The sequence below is a fragment of the Tamandua tetradactyla genome, chromosome 4 (genome assembly GCF_023851605.1).
Source record: "Tamandua tetradactyla isolate mTamTet1 chromosome 4, mTamTet1.pri, whole genome shotgun sequence".
Taxonomy (NCBI): domain Eukaryota; kingdom Metazoa; phylum Chordata; class Mammalia; order Pilosa; family Myrmecophagidae; genus Tamandua; species Tamandua tetradactyla.
The window spans coordinates 86,273,527-86,284,215 of NC_135330.1; the positions used below are offsets into that span (position 1 = coordinate 86,273,527).

The window sequence follows — 10,689 nt, forward strand, 5'->3', positions numbered from 1 at the left end:
TGTGCTGCAGCTTCCTTTCTCCATGTGCCACTATATTGCATGTTTGCAAAAGAAAATGAAATTTTTGTCTTGTAGGAAGTGAAAACAGTAGCTTTTCCATTTATTTCAGAGACATAGAGCACTGATATCAAACAATCCTTAAAAGGTTTAAGAAAAACTTATCTGCCTAATAAATCAAAATGTGCAACACCTCAGCAGAGAACATTCAACAAATATAATTTAAGCCTCAGAAGAAATCAAAAATAATACTCAACCCACCATAGCTGACATGATCTATTAAATTATGTTATTTGATGGATTTTGTAATAGATCCAATGATAAGATAAATGATGACAGGTAAATGAAATGCTCTTCCCTGAACAACCTAATAAACTCTGTCCAAATCAGAGTGCAACTTCTGTGACACGTTATAATATATATATATAGTTCCAGCCTATCAATAACATAAATGTATTCCAGTAGAGGTCTACAATTCCATCGTTGGGAAGTGTGACATCTTTTGAGGTTCATGAAGATAAAGTGACTTTTCATTTAGTATGAAGCAAAAAGAAAAGATAAAGATAGTTACATTACACTGAAAGACAATCATCTTTGCTTACAAATAAAATTATTTTACTAATCATATTGGTCAAGGCTAATAATGATACAGAAAAATGGACTTTATGGTAGAAATTTAAAAGCAATTAGCCAATGTATATTCAAAGCCTCAATGCCCAAATCAATAAAATCTAAGTAATATTTTTTGAGGAGAAATGATGATGTTGTAATATAGAAAGGTTTAGGTATATTTCCAAAATTACAATAAAAATATGTTCAATGCTACATTGCATCTTTATGACATTAACAGAAAGAATCCCATAAAGTCAATAATAAAAGATGTGTTAAAGTATGGTTTATCATATCTATGATGGAAAACTATGCTATTTAAAATTGCTTTGAAGATGGTTGATTAAAAGCAGGATACCTAATAGAGACATGATACATGGATGTAGATGTTGCTGTAGATATGTGTATGTATTTGTCTGAATAGAGAAAGAGATCACCTGCTGTCATTTTAACTATAACCCTAATGATAAATATTTTATCCACATAGAAAGAGTGAAAACTTCCCTAACTTATGTCAAATAATAGGATAAGAGAATGTGTATTCTGTGTAAGTGGGAGCTGCCATTCAGATTTTTAAAGAAAAGGAATACAGTAAATTTACTCTCTATCCTCCCCCTTATATTGCAGAAAGGGTTCATACCTGACTTCATAGTTTTAAAACATGGGCCATATCATCCTTTACTCTGTATTCTGATTTACCTTAGTTCTATCCAGGTCAGCATCACTCATATCTCTACTTAAAGTCTGATCACTTTTTCAACTTCTTAAACAGTTCCTGTATGGGGTACTGTGACTTCTATAGCTTCAGAATTCTGAGTCTCAGGTGTCACATAAATTCCCAAAAGTTTCTGGGAATGACCGGATTATAAACAAACAGCTCAGGTTTTCAGAATTTAGAAATAATAGTTACAACTCTTGAATATGTGACTGCTCTAAGAGCTTACACTCTAGGACACTTTACAATAGCCCCAACCTGATAACCCATGTTCTCAACTTCAATTTAATATAGTTAGTCCACATGAATGAGACATGATAATATTTGTCATTTTGCCTCTGACATTTCATTCAACATACATTCCTTAAGGTTCATTCACCTATTTGCATGCCTCACAACTTTATTCTTTCTTGAAGCCATTCAGTGGTTCATTGTATGCATACAAAGCACTTCCCCCTTCCACTTCTCATTCCTTGTAACCTTAGACCACTTGGTATCCATTTTGGATGACAAACCTGCTGCCATAAATACCTGGGCTCAGTATATATGTGGAGGAATAAGTGTGGGACACGAATGGACATTTGCACACTGGTGTTCATTCCTTTTGCTCTGACATTCTTTTCTTTCTTATTTTAGATTTAATTTGCTGTCTTTTTTTAGTTTTCTTAAGTGAAAGCTTAGATTACCACTTTTAAAATGTTCTTTTCTAGTACATTTACTTAATTCTATAAATTTCCCTCTAAAGACTATTGTTGTTGCATCTTACAATTTTTGATGTTATACTTTCTTTTCACTTGGTTCAAAGTATTTTTAGTTTTTCCTTCAGAATTCTTCTATGACTCATATGTTGTTTCTTCATGTTCTTTTTCTTTTTTTTCTTTTTTGTGAGCATGCACTGGGAATTGAACCTGGGTCTCAGGCATGGCAGGTGAGAACTCTGCCATTGAGTCACCATCACACTGCCCAATTCATATTTAAAAGTGTGTTTAGTCTTCACATATTTTGGGATCCTATAGCTGTTTATCTGTTACTGATTTCTAGCTTGATGCCATTGTAATTGTAAAGCATATTTGTTATGCTTACTAATATTTCAAATTTGCTAAGATATGTTTTACCACCCAGGATGTCATCTATCTTGGTGGATGTTCCATGTGAACTTGAGAAGAATGTGTATTCTGCTTTTGTTGGATGAAGTATTCTACAAATGTCAATTAGACACAATTGACAGATGGGGATTTTCACCTTAACTATATCTTCTTTGATATTATGCTTGCAGGATCGCTCAGCTACTGATAGAAGATATTTAAATCTCTATAGTTGTGGATTTGTGTATTTCTTCTTGCAGTTCTCTAACTTTTTACCTCATGTATTTCAAGACTCTGTTATTGGCACATACACATTATTGATTGTTATGTCTTCTGGAAGAACTTCTTTTATCATTTTTATAGTATTTTATTATTTGGCTATGTCTCTCTTTATAACTGATTATTTGCAGTGCTTGGAAATCTTTTTCTGAAATAAATACAGATTCTCAAACTTTCCTTTTGATTAGCATTGGCATGGTGCCTCTTTCTTCATCTGTTTATTTTAATCAATCTATACTTTCATATTTAAAGAAGATTTCTTGTAAACATCAAATATTTGTCTTGCTTTTTCCATCCAGTCTGACAGTTACTGAATTTTTGTCATCAACTTTACTTATTTAACTTATTATAGCAGTCATAAGTTTACAGGAAAAAAGATGTAAAGAAAGTACAGAGTTTCCATCTACCCATGGCTTCACACATACCATTTTTCCTACTATAACTCTTTGCATTTGTGTGGCAACTTTGTTACAATTGAAGAAACAATATTATTATACATATATTACTAACTATATTCTATTATTTACATTAGGAATCTCTCTGCCTTTCAGCTCTATAGGTTTATCTTTTTATTTTGGTAACATATATACCATAAAATTTTCTCATTTTAACCCCCACCAATTATACAAGTCCAGCATGTTAGCTACATTTAAACCAGTCACATTTAAGTAATTCCTGATATCATTGTATTAATATTCTCTATATTTCTATTTGTTCTCATTCATTATCCTCTTCATTTGTTTCTTTTCTATTCTTTTCCTTTTTCTGTCTTCTATTCTTTTTATGTCTTTCTGCTTTCAGTTGCCTATTTAATATATTTCCATTTTCTCTTTTCTTTTGGCAGATTGATCATTCTTAAAATTATTTTAGTGTTTGCTCTGGGGTTTGCAATATGTATTTCCAGCCTAATCTAAGTTCACTTTCAATGAACACTAAACCACTTCATGAGTAGTAGTACAGGTATCTTATCAGAAAGGATTTCAAGTGCTCCCTCCTATCTCTTGTTATTTTTCTGTCATTCATTTTTTTATCCATAGACTATATTCTTCCAATATATTACTATTATTATTTTGAATGAACTGTTATTTAGTATATCAGTTAAGGATGAGAAAACCATTTTCATTTTACCTCCATTTATTTTTTCTTGAACAATCTTCCTTTCTCTGTGTAGATCTGGGTCTCTTACTTATTTTTCTCTGAAGAACTAATTTGACATTTCTTAATAGGCAGAAATGTTACTAGCAAAAATTTCCCTAAATTTTTGTTTTTCTAAGGAAATGTTTATTTTTCTTTCACTTTTAAAGGACAATTTTAATGTGTCCAAAATTCTAATTTGTTCATTATTTTCTTCTTTCAACACTTTAAATATTCACTCCACTCTTTTCTTGCAAGCATGTTTTCTTACTCTACTCTGTCTTTTATCAAAATATTTTCATTGTTTTTGATTTTCTAAAGTTGAGTATGATAGGTCTACGTGTATATTCTGTTTTAGCATTTGTATTAGCTAGGGTTCTCTAGAGAAATAGAATCATCATGAGCTATCTGTAAATATAAGATTTATAAAAGTTTCTCACATAACCATGGGGATGTAAGAGTCCAGTATCTGTAGGACAGACCATAAACTGGTCCCAGACACAATGAAGGCCCCAGAAGAGCTGGCTGGGCAACTAGGGACATGTAAAAGTTCAAGATCCATAGAGCAGGCCATGAGCTGGCAGCTCCAATGAAGCTTTCCAATGAACTCTCCTGAGAGACTGGCTGGCTGAAGCAGGAAGAACAATTGTCTCTTTGGAATCCTCCTTAAAAGCCTTCTGGTGATTAAATTAAGTGTCACTCATTTCAGAAGACTCTCCTCTTAGTTGATTGCACAGATGCTGCCAACACACTCATGATTTAAATCCACAAATATCCTCACAGCAACAGACAGGCCAGTGCTTGCCTGACCAGACAACTGGGCACCACCACCTGGCCAAGGTGACATATGAACCTGACCATCACAGATCCTAGCTCTCTTGTTTGGTATATGTAATTAACTTTGTAAAACCCAAAGTCATTAATACTTAAAATATTTTTTCTGTTTCTTTCTCTCTTTCTTCTGCTTAAGGTATTCCCATTATACTTGTGTTACATCTACTGTTAAGGTCCCACAGTTTTTAGATATTGTATTCTGTCTTTTTTCTTATTTATTCTCCTTGCATAAAAATCAGTTGTGGAAGCTTCTATTGCCCTATCTTCAAACTTAATTCATCCTTCTTTGGCTGAGTAAAATCTATTGATGAGTCCGTGAAAGGCATTCTATATTTTGGTTGCAGTGTTTTGTTTTGGTTTTGCATTCATTCTTTTTAAATTTTTTAGTTAAAGAAGTTGTGGAATTACAGCCCAATCTTGCATAAAATGCAGGATTCAGATACAGCACCCCAACATCAGCACCATGAATTAGTGTGCAACATTTGTATGATTGATGAGACATGTTTTGGAATTATACTAATTTTTAACACTAGTTACCTGTGTTATGATTGATGAGAAACAATTAAAATATTACTACTGACTGTCTCCCATAGTTCATATAAGGTGTATTTTTGTTTATATACTACCCTATATTAGTGTTATACATTTGTTATAATGCATGAAAGAACATTCGTATTCTTATACTATTACCTACAGTTAATCAACAACAATACCCTTCACTTTGTTGTTACCAAAAAAAAAAAAAAACAGTGGCTTCTTTAGCCTAGTGCTCAACAGACAAATTCTTGAGACACTGGGGTTCAGAAAGAGAAAAGATTTATTACTAGGTATGTAGCAGAAGAACAGATGGCCTGTGGGGCTGTCTGCCCAAAATCTGTCTCAATGCACTATAGTAAATCTGATAGCTTTATAGAATCAAAAGATGGGCAGATTTAAAACAGTGAACACAGTGACACCAACTGATGTAATTAGAGGTGATCTGATTAATGGGCATGCAGATTAGTTACACGCTTAGTCACAGAACATATGTAAGAAAATAGTGGCCATAATTTTACAATAGGTATAATTTTTAGTACTATAATGAGGAACAAGTGACTTGTAAGTTAAAGTCTAAGCTACTGTGTTTGTCAGGCAGGCCCATTTTGGTTAGAACTGGTCTTGATTTATGAAGATAACTGTGGATTAGGGGATGGGTTATTTCTGAACTGACCAAAAACCATTCAGTAATAAACATTAGGGATTTAGTGTCTTTAGTGATTGCAAGACTCTAAAACTGAAAAACGGCATAAATGGGTACAAATGAAAGTTAGTCACAAAATTATTTACAATTGCAGGGGCAGAAGGTAAAGACTGTACAATCATTATCAGAAATCAAGGCAGCTGGTATACAATTTAGCAATTTCAGGTATTTCCTTCTATCTGTTCCCATACACCAGAAAGCAAAAATTTATATCCATGTAATGATTCAGTAATCAAAATCATGACTTAAATACTAATTTCTCCATTACTGTGTTAGACAGTCCTGTGTTTTATCTTGGTGGTTTGAAAATGATTTTAACTGGGAATGTGTTGCTAAGTGAATATATATTTGTATATATGATTATACATGTGATTAGAAAGATACTTTTTTAGACTAAAATGGCTTGAACACTTAGAAGGGATTAAGAATTAGGAATTATTCTATTGATAAAGAGGATATTATAAATTTATTCATAATCTTTTTATGTCAGAATACCTTTTCTGGTAGTGACTTTTTAAAATGTCAGGAATTTATCCCTGCTATAAATTAAAAATTTGGACATAGATCAGGCAAGAGAAGATCCAAGTGTCAAGATGAAATGCCATCTTTCTAGTTATCTGTTATGCTGTCACTTTTAAGGACTTAATTTCAGGTAAACTCTGTCTTCTTCTTGGCAAAGAGAGCTACCAACAATTTGATCTTTAATCTGCCTACAGTATTGGCCTCTGCAAAAAGAAGATCTACTCACAGTTGACTCACTAGCTCCATAGTGTCCTTCCAGAAACCAGTCACTGTGGCTCTTCATAACTGGCCTTGAACATTTGCCCAAACCAAGTTGGTTCAAAGACAAAGACCTGCCAAATTTAGGAGAGTTAGGGTCACCATAGAAACCTGAGATTCTATTAATAAAAGAATGGGAATGTATACCGTGCCATCTAGTTTGTAAGGGGGTAATTAGAATATAATAATATTACATGTAAAAATGCATAAGGAAGTATAAGAAGAAATATTTTATCTGGTTGTTTTTTCAAATACATTTCAGAAACACTTAGTATGGGTTGTTTTTTCCAGAGAAACTGGGAAAGTTATCCTATAAATAACCTGAAATTTAAAGTTTTCTGTGAAGCTAGATATAAAGGCTATTTCTTAAAAAGCAGCTTGCCTTTTTCCTTAAATCATAATGATAAGTCATTAGGCTCATTGAAGCCATTTCTTAGTAGGAAAGAAAAGCAAATATATTTCCTCAGTAATATGACAGTAACTGTGTGTCTCTGAGGCTTTAAAATGCCAAGGTGAGGAGACATTGTTGGTTGTGGAGAAAAGAGTACACAGCAATCTGGTAAAATATTAGGGCTTGAGTAAATGAAAGGACATCTCACTTACAAAGTAGTTATATCTTGTAAGGTTTATTGAAAAGAATAGAGCCTTGTATACTGATACTCTCCAGTTCAGTGGGTCACAGCATGGGTGATTTTGTTCTCCAGGGGACATCTGTCAAAGTTTGGAGATATTTGCTCATCAAAAATGTATATGAAGGGTAGAGATGGTGCTGGCAATTAGCAGGTAGAAGCTGAAAATGTAGCTAAATGTCATATGTGTACAAGACGGAACCTCAGAGCAATGAATTCTTTAGCTGAAAATTTCAGAAGGTTGAGAAACTGCTTTCTAGTTGGAGAAGCACAGGGTAAAGATTTATCTTACCTTCATCATAAATGCCAAGTCATAGATGATGGAAATCTAACATAATTTAAAATATTAGAAAATAAAAGCAGTACTGTATTTTCATTTTAAGAGCAACATAACTTCTTTCTTTCAGCCAGTATATACTTGCTTATTCAGTTGAGATAATCAGTAGTTATTTGTAGAAGTGATACTGGTATATTTCTAAATGGTTTATACATGAACTGTGCCCTCTAAGTTTTCTTTATAAGAGAAGTTAAATATAGCATATTCTTCAACCAAGTCCTTGCATATTTGTTATTATATTTAAGCCCTACTGTAACTCACTCAGGCTGGCAACTTATCCCCAGTTTATATTTAAGAAAACTAAGACTAGTGGCTTTAAGTATATTTCTCTAAGTCACTGATCAGAGTCAGAATCTGACCACAGTTTTTTAACGTTGAGACAAGTGCTTTTACCAATTCATTATAGCAACAAGGAGTAATGACGCATTTAAATAAGTGTCTTTAATAAAAATGGAGATAATAACCAATACCAAATGATATCCCATGGGAGTGAGAAATTAATGCAGTTGTATTAGTTTAGGAATACAAGAAATACAAATTCTGATTTGATCTTTAAAAGATGGGATATATTAAACTTGAAATTGCAAACCCCATCACTCTCATAAATATCATATGTCTTATTAACTGGAACCTGTAAATGCTAACTTATTGAGAAAAAAGTTCTTTGCAAATATGCTTAAGTTTTAAGTTAAGTCTTTATATTTGAGGACAGTGTTTTGGATTGTGTGGGTGGGCCAAAATGCCACGACAAATGCCCATGTAAGAGAGATTTCATATAGACACACAGACATACACACATGCACACACACAGTTTTGTAAAGATGGAGCAGAGAGATATTTCAAGATGGCTTTAGTATCCCATGATTCACACCATAAGCCAAGGAATGCTAGCAACTGCCAGAAGATGGAAGAGGCAAAGAATGGAGTTGCCCTTAGGATCTCAGAATAGAGGGAGACCCTGCAGACAACTTGATTTAGGCCTAGTGATACTGGCTTCAGATTTCCAGACTTCAGAATGTTGAAATATAAATTTCAATTGTTTCATGCATCCAAGTTTGTGATAATTTCTTCAGGAACCACAGACAAAAAAACAAAAAGTAAGATTTGGAAGTGTAAAGGATGGCTAAAATAAAATCAAGCAGGAAACAAAAACGTTAATTAAATCATGAAAACTTCAAAAAGGTAGGAAATTAATTTCCTGATGTATATTTTAAATAAAAAATTAAGGTGAAACACAGAGCAAAAAGTAAAAGTAAAACCAATATTAATATCAATAGTAAATTAATCAATTATACTTTATTATATGCAATACTGGAAACTTAACATAGATTATTCAAATAATTTTTATTGCAATTTCATGGGATAGATGAACTATTATTATCCCCATTTTAAAGATGAAAACCTTTTTAAAATCATCATAATTATAAACCTTAGAGTAGAAAAATATTAAAGATATTAATAAATAATAAGAAGAATGAAAAGTAATGTTCACAAATACATATAAGTACAAGGGAAACCCCTGAAGAAAAATGAAGTCAATTCAATGCAACCATTAACAGTGATGGAAAGAAGTGTCTCTTTATGTGCATTTGTTAGAGATATGTTGGCATTACCTAAAACCAAAATCTTGAAGCATAACATTACCACTAAAAAGGCATTCAAAACACGTATGGATAGGAGAAGAGAAACAAAGGTGGCAAGCAGATTTTATTATGTTATGACCAATAAAGTGGAATACAAAGTACTTAACACAAGTAGTCATCTGAAAAGGATACATAATTCCCTAGGTTTTAATGTCCTTTCTTCTTTGGCATTTTATTCACATCCACTAAAACATACTCTTCTCCTTGTAGCTTCCTTTTGAAACCCTGAATAGAGCTAAGAAATTAGCCCTGCAGAAATTAATTTGAATCCCACCATTTTCCTGAGAGCTGCTTTCACGTCCTTGTTCCTCAGGATATAGATCGGGGGTTCAGCATGGGAATCACTACAGTATAGAACACCGTGGCCACTTTATCAGTTTCCAGACTATAGTCAGAACTTGGCCTGCAATAAATGAAAAGGATTGTCCCATGGAAAATAATTATGGCTGTGAAGTGGGAGGCACAAGTGGAAAAGGCTTTTCGCCTTCCCTCTGCAGAGTTCATCCTCAGGATGGTGATGAGAATAAGCAAATAGGAGGTGAGGATGACCACGATGGTGATGATCTCATTGAAAGTGGCCACAATAAACAGCAGCAATTCATTTATAGATACATCAGAGCAGGCAAGAGATAAGAGAGGGGGTAGATCACAGAAGTGGTTAATCACATTTGATCTATAAGATGGGATCTCAAGAGCTAAGCAAATGTGAATCAGAGAACACACTGCTCCACAGAGATAGCAGGCAGACATCAGTCCCAAACAGAGCCTCCTGGACATGATAATCATGTACAGCAGTGGGTTACAGATGGCCACATAGCGATCATAAGCCATCACAGCCAGCAGGAAGACTTCAGTGATTGCATAAGTACAAAATAAAAGCAATTGTGTCAAGCATCCCAAGAAGGAAATGGCTTTGTCTTTACTCAAGATATTGGCCAGCATTTTAGGCACAATGATGGTGGAGTAGCAGAAATCCACAAGGGACAAGTGGTTAAGGAGAAAGTACATGGGGGTGTGAAGCTGAGAGCTGACCTAGATAACTGTGATCATGCCCAGGTTGCCCATCACTGTGACTCCATAGATGAGAAGGAACACGAGGAAGAGGAAGATGCTCAGCTCAGGAACATCTGATAATCCCAAGAGAATGAACTCAGACACAGTGCTGCAGTTTCCCTTCTCCATTAGTCATTCTATTTCATGTTCAGTGAAACACCCATAATATCTTTGTCTATCTCCTAGGAAGAGACAAATGGAGGGAAAATTATTTTATGTTAACTTCAGAGAAATGGAGTATTGATATCAAATTCTGTTTTTATGAGTTATAAGAGAAACTCAATTTATTCCAATTGTGGAACACCTCAGTGGAGCTTACTGATCAAAAATAATTTTTGCATCAAGAGAAGCCAT

The 10,689-nt window shown here is 33.7% G+C and overlaps 1 pseudogene; it reads right to left on the bottom strand.

Annotated features, from left to right (window-relative positions):
- Positions 1-9,517: 9,517 nt before the first annotated feature.
- On the bottom strand, positions 9,518-10,464 carry LOC143679119 (olfactory receptor 5L1-like; annotated as a pseudogene).
- Between the last annotated feature and the right edge of the window lie 225 nt (positions 10,465-10,689).